Source organism: Trachemys scripta, chromosome 5 (assembly GCF_013100865.1).
Source record: "Trachemys scripta elegans isolate TJP31775 chromosome 5, CAS_Tse_1.0, whole genome shotgun sequence".
In the NCBI taxonomy this organism is placed as follows: domain Eukaryota; kingdom Metazoa; phylum Chordata; order Testudines; family Emydidae; genus Trachemys; species Trachemys scripta.
In genome coordinates, this window is record NC_048302.1 from 89110902 (window position 1) to 89125542 (window position 14641).

The 14641-nt window shown below is 40.7% G+C and overlaps 1 long non-coding RNA gene across 1 annotated transcript in view; it reads left to right on the top strand.

Annotated features, from left to right (window-relative positions):
• LOC117878046 overlaps nt 1-14425 on the top strand; it is a 21299-nt gene extending 6874 nt beyond the window's left edge. Inside the window, exons 2-3 of the long non-coding RNA XR_004645878.1 lie at nt 13356-13516; nt 14003-14425. This is a non-coding gene — a long non-coding RNA (uncharacterized LOC117878046). The remainder of the gene's footprint in view (nt 1-13355; nt 13517-14002) is intronic.
• The last annotated feature ends 216 nt before the right edge of the window (nt 14426-14641 follow it).

Consider the following 14641-nt stretch of genomic DNA (forward strand, 5'->3'; position numbering starts at 1 on the left):
TGTATGGTACAATGGTGCTCGGTCAGCTGAATTTTCTCTCTCTCTCACCACTACTAAAGGATACACTTATGCCTTTCTATTGAGGTGGGAAAGCCCATATGACTGACTATTGTAGCCGCTCTGTTTAACCAAAACCAAAGTATGCTGACTGTAGCAGGATTTTAGAACCCACAAAAAGGAGACTGCCAACTTGTAAAAACTCTTCACTAGTAAAGGCTAATTTTTAAGTTTATACCAACCAGCTATGTTAACAAAATGATATCTAAAAATACATGAAGGGCCACCCTAGAGGCCAAGTGGTAGCACTCTGCATTGCCCTGAGGGGAGACTGGCTTGATTCCAATTCCCGTTGTCTTGCTCCGTGAACTGACACTGAAGACCAAATTGTTAAAGACATTCAGATGTAGATAGGCACCAGGGAAATGGGGGTGGAGAGAAGGGTTTCAATAGCCTAAGGTGCCAAGGCAATTTTAGGTGCCTAAATACATTTTAAAATATGGCCTGGAGTCCCCAGAGAGGGGGGGAGGGATCATCTTGGTTTCCCTCAACAGCAACCTTTATGACTGACTAAGGAGCTAAATGGACAGGTCCTAATGGAAGCCCCATTCAAGCCCCTGCCATTGAAAGGATTTGGCTACCTTACAGGAGTTAGGTTCCTCCTCTCTCTTGCCCTTCATTGGAGAAGAAGAGAAAAACACAAGCTATAAGTAGTTCTTCAAAACTAGGTAAGCAAACCGTGAAGTGGGGCTGTTGGCACTCAGCCAGGTAAGACCTTTGGTCTCGGCACATGACTCCCATTGACATCATTGGGAGCTCTGGAGTGAGGGCGGTATCGAGCCCTTAGACAGTATGAGGCAAAAAAAAAAATGTCCATATGTTCCTATGCTATGATTATTCTACTACATGGCTGGGGAATTTTGTACATCTTAATTTAAATAATTTATGGTCAGAAGCAACACTCCACAGATTGGCGCTTAAATGTCCTACTGTCCAACCAAGACTTTTTGCTCCTTACTGCAAGAGGAACATGTGCTAGAGGGTCTATGTATAGCGTAAGTACTAAGTATGACTGCAGAACAAGTCATTTATGATTTGTGCAATTTTGTAATGAAAGCAAAAAGTGTCTTGTTTAAGATCTGGGGGAGTAACTGGGTTCTCCTGGGACATCAAAGATCCATACACATATGGTCAAAAAGGTGAAGCAGCCTAGCTTCTGTTACACTCAGTGCAAAGTGCAAACACAAGAACCCCACACTCAACAGAAAAGCCCCTAAGCTCTGCCAGGCTATGAACTCGTTCCAAGACAGGTTTTTTAATTTTTTTTTTAATGTAACCGCTCTAGAAGGCACTGGAGAACATCTAACCCCACATTACAGGGATATGGTTGCTGCAGTATGTGTGTGGATCTGTTGTTTTTTCCTGTTCTTGACTTGCAGACTAACATTGTGATATTTTTTTTTTATCTGTTTTTCCATCAAAGTTTGGCTTCCCCCTCATTCCTTCTTCCACCTACATAGTGAGGCTGTGGGAAACCGGGCTAAAAATGCAGGCCAGTTTTCATTCCGAGCTGCCAAGCTGTCTTAAAGCAGTGGGCCACATAGTATCTGTTCTCTCTGACATTCCAAAGTTCTGCCAACATGGCAGAACATAGCAACACAGGTCTGACTGGTCTGGTCACTGCTCCACTTGCTGCAACTCTGTTGTTCAGTTCAGTGATCCCTCCATCATTGAGCTGACCTGACTACAGCCTTTCATTGCTAAGGGTTTGGGGTTGGGGAGGTGTTTGAAAGCTATCCTTGTTTTCCTCGAATTCACCAGTTGTTAAGAAGGGTAGCAGAGATCCAGTGGATTGAGCACGAGGATAATAGTCAAATGACCAGGGCTGTATTCTCAACTGTACCATGATTTAAATGACCACGAGTCTTTCTCTGTTTCATTTACCCCATCTGGAGATAAGATGATTAATTCACAGATACATATATGCTACGTATATGTTTAAACCAGCATATTCTATAATAAATAGTAATACTTAATTCTCATCTAGGGCTTTCCATGATTTTGGTGATAATTTTAAGTTGTATTGATTTCTTTTATACATTTCAATAGCTCACTTTTAAAAATCAGTCCAAATAAGAAACTGGATTAAAAGCTAACAGGAATCTATTTGTAATCGATGCACAGAGTTGAAATGGATGATTTTTTCTTTTCTTACGCTGAGCTCCTCCAGATCAGCAGAGAATTTTGATTTAAAAAAAAAATCATTTAAATAGGTAACCAAAATGAGATATTTTAAAATAAAGCCTATGTAAGAGGATTTTCAGGGAAGATCATTCTTTTTACTTGCAATTAATCCTATGGGTTTTACAGCAAAAGTGTCACTTCTCATGGAGAGTATATATATATTGGCATAAATCACCCAGAGAACTGCTCAATATATATGCTAACAGAATAGCACTTTCTTCACTTTAACTAAGAAGTCTATGAAAAATTAGGAGTCCACGTACAATAATAGACCATTCTCAGAGAGTCTGAGCACAGGTTTGGGATCCAGGAACAAATAGCTTCTGATTCTGATCCCTGAAACCTCTCTGGCCTTCAGAAGTAATTTAGCTGTTTTGTTCCACTGGTGATAATCATACTTAGTAGATTTTAGTGAATAACTAGCAACAGCTAATTTTCTCAATTTATCTTCTTTTCCTGCATAAGGAATGTCTTAATGGAATTTTTGTTTCTCTCTGAACTTTTCCCCCCTCTCTGTGATTGATCATGAACAGTTTGTGAATGTTACATACACCATATCTGAAATTCAAGCTCGTTAGTTGGTTGTGATGGGCCACAAGTCACATGATATTGTTTCTATTCCCTAATTGGATGAATTTACTCATCATCCCCGTCATTGGAGGTTTTTAAGAACAGGTTAGATGAACATTCATCAGGGATGATCCAGGTTTACTTTAACTATGTCAGCAAAAATTTTGAGTGTAGACTAGGCCTAAGAAGTGTAATTCTGACTGCAAAAGTTGTCAGATTCTTGTCTAGTTCATTTAATTGCATCTGTGCCAGAACTCTGGCAGGGGGGGTTGGTCTTTAGCAACATCTCATCCTATATAAAATATAGTACTTGCTTGTATAAGTTTAAAATCTGCCATCCACAAACACTTGCATAGTTTGTGATTTATTGTTCTGATTTATTATTAGAGCTAGATGAATAATTCAGTATATTCAAGATGTTTTCTTTTTTTCTCTCTTTGTGAATTGTTGGTAAACAGACTGAAATTCTCAATTTTTATTCATTAACCTTTCTTCTGCAAATAATTCTTGGTCTGCAGATTACGACAAACAGCTATGTAATTTGGAAGGTACACTGTATTGGTTAGTTACACAAATCATCTAATCAAGGAACAGAAACAATACCATATGATTTACGTCAGGGGTTCTCAACCCTTTTCTTTCTGAGGTCCCCCCCAACATGCTTATAAAAACTCCATGCAGTGGACTTCAGCTTTCTGCCCTGGGCCCCAGGAAGTCTAACACTGGCCCTGCTTGGCGGACCCCCTGAAACCTGCTTGTGGGCACCCAGGGTACCCTGGGCTGAGAACCGCTGCCTTAGGTAACTAACCCAGTCATTGAATTGTATATTTGATTGTTAATCTTGCAATTTGCAATGCATCCTGCATTGGTTAATGTTAATTGTGAATCATGAATTTGACAATGATGCTTGCAATCAAAATCCATTTTGATAAATTTTTGAGCATCTGAGATAAGTTTGCCATTAACCAATATTTGTAATAGTAACCTTGACCATTTAGATCTTCACAAAAAGGAAAGATATAAAATGGGTCATGATCATGCCTGATCAAAATTCTCTTCAAATGTCAATGTATAACTGAAAAAATTAACTCTTGTCTCAGCTCTGAGTTTTAGTAATTTCAGATTTAGTTTAACAATCAATAAAATGTTATCCCCAAAATTATTATTACAAAGGTAAATTTCAATTCTCACCCCACCCCACACTGACATTTCATTTAACAGTTCAAGCCCTAAATAAAAAGTGACTAACTTGAATATTTTAAAGTGGATACATACCCACAATTCTGCTCAGTCAGAAAGGTCTCCTCCTCCCTGAAGAAGACCTTTTAGAAAGGTTGTGGAAGGCTACAATGGTTAGCTCTGTCACTAATGGCATCTGATGCTCATCTAACCATTGAAACGCTAATCAGTCCCATTCATTACGTATGCTGGAAGTTCACCAGTCATGTTGTAAATGTCGTTGAACAGATACCACTAGTAGTCAATTAATTCAATTCAAACACTTTCTAATGTCCAAGGAACCACCTTTGTACAAAGGAAGGGTAAATGTTGCTGTTTTGTTTTGCCAATAATTACAGTCAGGGCTCAGTCATAAGCGGTGACCAGCAATTCTAATTTGCATGTAAACCCTGAGGTTTTCTTTTAACAAAGGTGCTATAGAGCAGGGCTGTCAGATCTGCAGTAGCATTAATTGACAGGCTGCTTTGGAGTAAGGGACTTACATATACCCAAGCTATTATGGAGAATATTTACTTTACTCATTAAACAAGTTCTTTATTTACCAGTTGAGGTTTTAGAATAATCCTTTTGCTTCATGGAAGAGTTTAGTTTTGTTCCCGTTTTCACTGGTTGACTATCACACTGTTATTTCCTTTGCTTGTTTGTGAAAGAGATTACTGAATATGAGCAGGAAGTAGCCTCTTTTGGACCATCTGCATAAGCTTCCTGCAGAGGTGAGAACAATGCAGTTTTATTAGTTTAAACTTTTAAAATACTCAGATTGCAGATTCCAAATATCAAATTGTGCTTTGCATTTGTGCTTTTGATGCTAGAGCAAGAAGCACAAATAATAAATATTATTTCCTGAATGTTTTAAAAAGAATGTTTATTGCTGTTTTTTTTATAATGAGTATAAATCAACTATATGAAAGCATCTTTGTGTGAGAGGATGAGTGCAGTTAAGGTACATAGTCAAACACAATACAATAGTAACTTACAGTAGTTGTCCTATCTTTTTAAAAGATGAGCATTCTGTTCCATCTCTCTTCCTACCTACCCAGCTCACCACCATGGAGGGAATGTAATCCATAGTGTGCAGTACCAAAAAGGGAGTCCTGTTCATTTACTCAGTCAACACTCAGCAGACATACATAGGTCAATACACTGTTAAACAGACCTGTTATTGGATACATTATACATAGTAATCAGGAACAGAAAATGGTGCTCAGATGCCAGAAGGATCTTGTTGCCACAATGGTTGAGTCACTGGATAAGGGATCAGAAGATCAGGCTTCAAATCCTGTATCTGCTACAGATTTCCAGTTTGACCTTGGGCAAATCACTTAATCTCTGTGTGTCAGTTCCCCATCTTGAAATATAGGATGATATTTCCTGTTCCCATCCCTGTGCCTTGCACAATAGGGTGCTACTGTTAATACAAATAATAAATCATGGTTATGTGCATAACTGTCTAGACTGCAGGTTTTCTGGGACCCTTTTTAAGTGGGGGGAGGAGCATAAGTAAAATTCAGATTTTTTTCATTTAAAAAAAGGTCTCATTTCTGGCAGCAGAGATTCTGATCTGCACAAGGAATATAAATGTTATTTATACAATTTAGCAGTTGGATTTTGGTCATGTTGGCACACATGCAAGCACCCACTTCTCCATCACTGGAATGTGTCTCAGAAGTGGTAAAATAGTGGGAGAATTTAACCAAAACTTGTGTCTAAGAGAGAATTTGGTGGTTTGCATCAGTTGAATTATCCCTGATTCTTTAGCATAGATTTGTTACTTCTAAGCTAAAATATTACATACTATGGCGGGAGTGGGGGGTGGAGTGGGTGGAAGAATGGCCACACGGGGTCAAACTAGTGTCTAGTCTAGTATAATGTCTTCCAACAGTGGCCAGTAGGAGAAGCTTCAGAGGGAAATTACAAAGTGATCCAACCCCTGTTATCCAATCCCAACTTCTGGCAGTCAGAAGCTTAGGAACCCTTATAGCATGGGGTTGTGTCCCTTACCATCTTAGCTAATAGACATTGGTGAAAGTATCCTCCATGAAAGTATCTAATTCTTTCTTTTTTTGAACCCAGTTATACTTTTAGCCTACACAACATCCCCTGGCAATGTGTTCCACAGGTTGACTGAGCATTTTGTGAAGAAATTTGTGAAAAGTTTGTTTAAACCTGCTGCCTATTAATTTCATTAGGTGACTCCTGGTTCTTTTGTGTTATGTGAGGGGGTAAACAAGACTTCCTTATTCACTTTCTCCACACCATTCATGATTGTATAGACCATAAGAACATAAAGGCCATACTAGATCAGACCAACGGTCCATCTAGCCCAGTATCCGGTCTTCTGACAGTAGCCAATGCCAGGTACTTCAGAGGGAGTGAACAGAACAGGCAATCATCAAGTAATCCATCTCCTGTCGTCCACTCCTGGCAAACAGAGTCTAGGGACACTCAGAGCATGGTGTTGCATCCCTGTCCCTCATGGCTAATAGCCATTGATGGACCAATACTCCATGAACGTACCTTGTTCTTTTTTGAACCCTGTTATAATTTTGGCCTCCACAACATCCCCTGGCAAAGAGTTCCACAGGTTGATTGTGTTATGTGAAGAAATACTTCCTTTTGTTTGTTTTAAGCCTGTGATATTAATTTAATAGGTTGATCCCTAGGTCTTATGTGAAGGAGTAAATAACATTCTTTTTACTCATTTTCTCCACACCAGTCAAGATTTTATAGACCTCTATCATATCTCCCCTTAGTCATCTCTTTTCCAAGCTGAAAAGTCAGTCTTATTTATCTCTCCTCATATAGAAGCTGTTCCATATCCCTAATCATTTTTGTTGCCCTTCTCTGTACCTTTCCAATTACAATACATCTTTTTTGAGATGAGGCTACCAGATCTGCATGCAGTATTCAAGATGTGAGCATACCGTGGGTTTATATAGACATACTGTATTATAATATTTTCTGTCTTATTATCTATCCCTTCCCTAATGGTTCCTAACGTTTTGTTAGCTTTCTTGATGCCACTGCACATTGAGTGGATGTTTTCAGAAAACTATCCACAATGACTCCAAGATCCCTTTCTTGAGTGGTAACAGCTAATTTAGACCCCATCATTTTATATGTATAGTTGGGATTATGTACATTGGAAAACATTACTTGGCAGATGAAATTCAATGTTGATAAATGAAATTTTGTTGCCCAGTCGCTCAGTTTTGTGAGATCCCTTTGTAACTCTTCACAGTCTGCTTTGGACTTAATTATCATGAGTAATTTAGTATCGTCTGCATATTTTGCCACCTCATAAATTATCTCAAAAAAGTGAATATGTTGAACAGCACTGGTCCCAGTACAGACCCTTGGGGGACACCACTATTTACCTCTCTCCATTTTGAAAACTGGCCATTTATTCCTATCCTTTGTTTCCTATTTTTTAACTAGTTACTGATCCATGAGAGAACCTTCCCTCTTATCCCATGACAGTTTACTTTGCTTAACAGCCTTTGGTGAGGGACCTTGTCAAAGGCTTTCTGAAAATCTAAGTAACTTATTTCCACTGGATCACCCTTGTCCATGTGCTTGGTGACACCCTCAAAGAATTCTAATAGATTGGTGAGGCATGATTTCTCTTTACAAAAGCCATGTTGACTCTTCCCCAACAAATCATGTTCCTCTATGTGTCTGATAATTCTGTTCTTTACTGAAGTTAGACTTACTAGCCTGTAATTGCTGGAATCGCCACTGGAGCCTTTTTAAAAAATTGGCATCACATTAGCTATCCTCCAGTCATTTGGTACAGAAGATGATTTAAATGATAGGTTACATACCACAGTTAGTAGTTCTGCAATTTCATATTTGAGTTCCTTCAGAACTCTTCGGTGAATACCATCTGGTGACTTACAGTTTAATTTATCCCCAAACCCCCTCCAATGACACATCAATCTAGACAGTTCCTCAGATTTGTCACCTAAAAAGAATGACTCAGGTGTGAGAATCTCCCTCAGATCCTCTGCAGTGAAGACTGATGCAAAGAATTCATTTAGTTTCTCCACAATGGCCTTATCTTCCTTGAATGCTCCTTTAGCACCTCAATCATCCAGTGAATTGTAAAATATGTTTACTCTTTATTTTATGGAGTTATAAAAATGTTGAGGAGGAGGGGATATTAATCCAGTGATGTCACTGGTTCTTTAGCAGACTTCCTGTTTCTCATGTATTTAAAAAAAAAAAAAAATTGCTGTTACTTTTTTAGTCTTTGGCTAGTTGGTCTTCAAATTCTTTTTGACCTGCCTAACTATATTTTTACACTTGAATTGCTAGAGTGTGTGCTCCTTTCTATTTTCTTCAGTAGGATTTAACTTCCAATATGACTCTATCATAACTCCCTTCAGTTGTCTCTTTTCCAAGCTGAACAGTTCCAGTCTTTTTAATCTCTCCTCACATGGAAGCTGTTTCATGTATCTAATCTTTTTTTTCCCCTTCTCTGTACTTTTTCCAATTTAATACATCATTTTTTTTTTTTAGATGGGCCTACAACAACAGCACGCAGTATTCCTCACTAGGATTTGACTTCCAGTTTTAAAGGATTTTTTTTACTCTAACTGCCTCTTTTAGCCCTGGTGGCATTTTGGGGGGTCCTGTTGCTGTATTTTTTTATTTGGATTGTACATCTAGCTTGAGGCTCCATTATGCTGTTTTTAAAAAGTTTCCATGCAGCTTGCAGACATTTCACTCTTGTTGACTGTTCCTTTTAATTTTTAATAACTTGATTTTTGTGTAGTTCCCATTTTTGAAGTTAAATGCTACTGTGGTGGCTTTCTTTGATATTTTCCCTGCTACAAGAATGTTTACATTTAATTACATTATGATCGCTATTACTGAGAAGTTCAGATATATATACCTCTTGGACCATTCCTGTGCACCACGTATGACTAAATCAAGAATTACCTCTCCCTGTGTGCTTTCCAGGACTAGCTTCTCCAAGAAGCAGTCATTCTGGTGACTCAACATTTTATCTCCGCATCCTATCCTGCGGTGACATGTATCTTCCTCCTTTCCCAAAAGATTCCTCAGTTCCTGATAAACCTAAATCCCATCTCAAAAATCATCATCTTATGCACCAACTGAGACTCTGCAGTTCTGCCTAACTGACCCTGCGCGTGGCACTGGAAGCATTTCAGAGAATGCTACCATGGAGGTCCTGGTCTTTAATTTCTTACCTAGCAGCCTAAATTTAGCCTCCAGGACCCCCTGCTACCTTTTCTTAGGTCATTGGTACCTACATATATCACGACCACTGCACATAAGTCTATCTAGATGTTTCCAAAGGTCCATGCCTGGCAGGCAATTCACCCTGTGTTTCTCCCGGTCATGACCCACTATTTATCATTCTAACAATCAAATCCGCCACTACTGTTATCTGTCTCTTCCTAATAACAGGGGTCCCCTTCCCTGAAGGGGTAGTCTCAGGATGAGAGGCTACCGTCACATCATCTGGAAGAAAGAAAGCAGAAAACCTTCTGCTTCAGCCTGGTGTTCTCCTTCCCTGAGACTTTCATCCTCCTCAACAGCACAGAGGCTGTTGGACTGGGGGTGGGACTGCTGTTCTGTGTCCCGGAAAGTCTCGTCTATGTACTTCTCTGTCTCCCTTAGCTCCTTCAGTTCAGCCGCTTTAATCTCAAGAAATTTGTTAGCCTCTAAGGTGCCACAAGTTCTCCTGTTCTTTTTGCGGATACAGACTATAACGAGACAATTCAATTAAGGTGGGCTATTATCAGCAGGAGAAAAAACACTTTTGTAGTGATAATCAGGATGGCCCATTTCCAGTAGTTGACAAGAAGGTGTGAGTAACAGTAGGGGAAAAATTAGCATGGGGAAATAGTTTTACTTTGTGTAATGACCCATCCACTCCCAGTCTTTATTCAAGCCTAATTTAATGGTGACCAGTTTGCAAATTAATTCCAATTCAGCAGTTTCACATTGGAGTCTATTTTTGAAGGTTTTTTGTTGGAGTATTGCGACTTTGAGGTCTGTAATAGAGTGACCAGGGAGGTTGAAGTGTTCTCCGAATAGTTTTTGAATGCTATAATTCTTGACGTCTGATTTGTGTCCATTTACTCTTTTGCGTAGAGACTGTCCAGTTTGGCCAATGTACATGGCAGAGGGATATTGCTGGCACATGATGCCATATATCACATTGGTAGATGTGTAGGTGAATGATCCCCTGATGGTGTGGCTGTTGTGATCAGTGTCTTAACTCCAGTCGCAACCAGAGTTGGATAAGAATTTAAAAGCAAATGGTTTGATTTCACTTTAAGAAGTTTGGAGGTTGCCATTCAAGTCAATGACCCACCATTCCAGGAAAGCTCAAGAATAAATTAAATGCAACTGCTATCAAACACTTTCCATTGTATTTCACTTTAAATTAACATCTCCTCTCCAGAGTAAATTTCATACAGCTGTCAGCATTTTTATAACTCCATAAAATAAAGAGAAAACACATTTCACAATATTATGGCATGCACATCATTCTGGTTTTTTTGCAAGATTAAAGTCAATTAAAGATCTATTTTTGCATCAAAAGCATGTCAGTGGTTGGAGAGTGAGAGAAATAACCTCTTCTAAAAGAAGAAAATGTCTCAATGACACGTGTGTTAAGATAGTTTTGGAAATATCTGATATGTTAGATCTAGCAGTAGCAAATTGCATTGACGTACAGGAGCCCTTCATTCCTGGACCAGAAATGCAAGACAAGCAGCACAAACAGCCCCGGGATCTCAATTGTCTTGCTTTTGGAAGCATGTCCCCTTTTCAGCTGGTTTCCTGGACATATTGTTGGTATGTCCTGCAATGTGAGAGCAGGCTGCTGGGTCTGCTCCACTCCCTGTGATCAGAACTCTGCTGCTCTAGGGAATGGGAAAGGGAGCTTCATAAGCAGCCACTGGTGAAGGGGGAAGAGGAGGAAAGCTCATGGGAGAGGGGCAAAGAGAGCATTAGAGAGAAAGTGTGATAGAAGTAAAGGAAGTGGAGGTGCAGGAGCAAGAAGAGAAATGAGGCAGCATGAGGGAATAAACTGCAATGAGCTCCACATCTTGGAGGTCACTGCCTGTCATGTTTACGGTGATTACATGCCACTCTGCAGCTGTGGGGTTATTTCAGGAACAACACTGATAGACTCTGGAGGATGACGCAGGCCGCTGTGCTCAACTGGGGAGACAATCATTATGACATGACATAAGAGCCTTGAGGATTGGGGCAGTAAAGAGCAAACATGGGAGACTCCTCAGGGCTCATATTGTTGGCAGGCCTTGATAGGATACTAAGGAAAGTGTCATTATTCTGGAAAGCTCTAATGACTTTAGCAGTTGACTTCCAAGTAATCTTGAAATTTTATCCAAACAGTACTAACTCTAATTGCAGCTTTGCTGGGAAATCATGAATACGTTGAATGTAGCCTGAAATGAGGCAGTGGGCCTCGTTCTGATCTCACAACCGATTATTGTCTTCATTGAAATTACTCCTGATTTACACTTCCATAGTTAAGACAAAAACCTGTCCCACTGGAGATATTAGAAGAAATAGGAGAGCATTAGTGTACTGAATTATTGATAGACCGGGGTTCTACAGGCAGCTCTTGCAGATTTGTAGGATCAGCTCCAATAGTCAGGTAGACCAGCAATGATCGTTTTGTCTTAGCTCTACAACATTTTAGGTCCAAAGGTTACTCTAAAAACAAGAAATCCCCAAAGCAGTATGGTTCAGATGCTGGCCCAGATTGTGCCAACCAGCTCCACAAGGGGCACAAGAGCTGGGGAGGATTCAGAGAGCTGTCCTGGCCGACACCCTGCTCAACAATCAGGCACATCTGTAATCCCTGCCGTAGGCAATAACTATTACAATGTAAGAGAACAGAAATGCATTTTTATAGGAGATAAATGAGCCCACAGCATGCTTCTACCTGGGGGGGTTTCCTTCTGTTCAAGTGTCTCCTCCCCTTCCATGGCTGTTAACTCATTCTTGCTGCCTGTTTCTTGATTTGATTCCCCCCCCCCCCCAGGCTAGCAGCAGGACATTCCACAGAGAGAGCCTGTCCTTGTGGAACTTGCTTCTTCTGACAGTCTGTAGAGCAATCAGCAAGGCCTGGTGTGAGGCTCTCCTGTTTACTCTGCCCTTTTAATTATCACAGTGAGGCATGATCTGTATTTAATTTTCCTGAGTCAGACTTTTGGGTGACGCAGGTAGTCATCTTTGTTGAATTTTAAACTGAATGTGAAGCACCCAGATGACATTGCGCATCTCGGTGAAGAAAGAACAAAACAGGAAGCAATTATTTCTGAATCTTTTGATCTTTACCTGCAAAGAGTCAGCATGGTGTTGTGGACTGAGCACGGGGATCCCCTGAGTTATAATCCTAGCTATGTCAGTCATTCACTTTGTGGCCTTAGCCAAATCATTAACCTTTCTCTGCGCCTGACTATGCACTGCCCTGCACCTTGTGTAGTCATTTGCATTTCTATGAATGGGCCAGATTCTCAGTTGCAGTCTGGCTCCTTTAAATTTCTCTGACAGCATAAAGAAACTACAAGGCCAATGGAAATGGCCCCAGGAAATACACCCAGTGTGAGGAGATTCTCCAGGCTGAGTAGAGCTACTGGAATAGCTTTATGCCAGCTCTGGCATCCCCCTCAGTGTAGGAGATGGGGAGGGGATCTAACCAAAGCACACTATGCTGCCCTCCAGCTATTCTCAGCAGCAGAATGGCCTCTTGGGGCTGTTGCAGCTGAGCATAATTAAAGCACCCCTCTGGGTGCGCTGATTTTTGCCACAGCCAGGTAGGCCTTAGGGAAGGCAAAAGGATACAGGATGCAAAGGTGTATTAAAGCCACCTTTACCCCTACCCTCTTATCCCATGCATCTTGGGAGAATAGAGAATTGGTCCATTGAGTATAAAGTGGATTTAAAATGCAACCAGATCAAAATGGTAGGTTTGTATACCTACTTGGCATGCTGTGTGCAGTGTAAACGGCAACACAAGGGGCAATCAGGCCAAATATCTGTTTCTCCATAGAGCCTCTAAAGCTTTTTGCTCTCCCTTGATGGATCCACATAGTTCCAGACCCACTGGCCCTGACCCTATATCATAGAACCTAGTGTCCCTTCCCACCTAATGGTGGCAACTGTAGATGAGGAACATCACAGCAGTTTCAGAAACTTTTCACATCATTTCTACAAATGAACATTTCTCAGTGTTAGGGTCTCCTGTGTTGGGAAGATGGATGCAGTACTGTCAATATAATTGTGTTTCCTAGTCTCCATTTAAAGGGGTGAATGAAATCAACCCAGTTCTCTGGATGATAGTGAAATGGAAGATGGAAGGAAAGGAAGATGTTGTGTCTTTACTGGATATGGATAAAAGACAGATTGGGGTTGTGCCATCATGACCTGGAGAAGGATCAGTGGCATCTCTAAGGTGAGTAGCAGATGATTGTTAGCTCAATGTGCACAGTATGTGAGCTACAGGTCTCGTTATGAATGGAAATGTAGAGGAGGAATCATGTAGGAGAGGGTCATGTCCCTTCTGTGGCCTTTCACTTTTCCTCACTCACCCCAAGCCTTTTATTTGCTCTGCCTCCTGCCATTTAAGCCATGTCTGCATTATGGGCATTACCACAGCATAGCTGTGGTGCCATAGTGATGCTGCTGTAATCCCATAGCAGAGAGGCAGACTAGGGTGATAGAAATGTTTTTTCTGTCACTGTAGGACTCCAGCTCCTCGAGCAGCAGTAGCTAGGTTGATGGAAGCATTCTTCCATCGGCCTAGCTGCACTCTACACTGGGAGTTAGGTTGGCATAGCTGTGGTGCTGAGGAGTTTGGATTTTTCACACCTCTGAGCCCTGTAGCTATGTCAACCAAAGTTTTAAGTGTTAACCAGTCTTTATTCTCCTCTTCAACCAGCTTCTCTGCCTTGGAAGACCTCTGTCATCTACTGGCTCTCTTGTGTGATTGCCATATGGACTAACACTTGTCATAGGAAATCTACATGAGACAGTGGTAGAAATACCAGTGGCAACTGGCTCCTTGTCTACACAAGAACTCCCATTTCTGTGACCACCAGTAAGTTGCATTGACACCAGAGAACCATTAAACTATTCTGTGTTGGGAAAACTCAGCCACAGGAGAACAAGTTTATGCCATGCCCACAACAAAGTCTAGCAAAAAGCTATAATATTCTAAACAATGCATATCAAGACCATGGTTAATATATTGCATACATGTAAGCAGCCTGCCAGTTGAAGAGACGCTGTGATAAATGATGGGGGGGAACCTCCCTTTTATAGACACCTAGCCAGCCAGTAGCTATAAAATCCCTCGTAGTAGCTGTTCCCTAATTGCTCTACCTGTAAAGTGTTAAAAAGTCTCACTACTATGCATAGGTAAAAGGAAGTGAGAGGGAACCTGGCCAAAATAGCCAATGGGAAGGCTAGAACTTCTTAAAATTGAGAAAAGACTCCCCTTTGGTCTGTCTGTGTTCTTGTTCTCCCAGGAAGAGGCGGTTAGGGCAGCAGCTATGCTGTAAGAAGTTTGGGCCAGGTA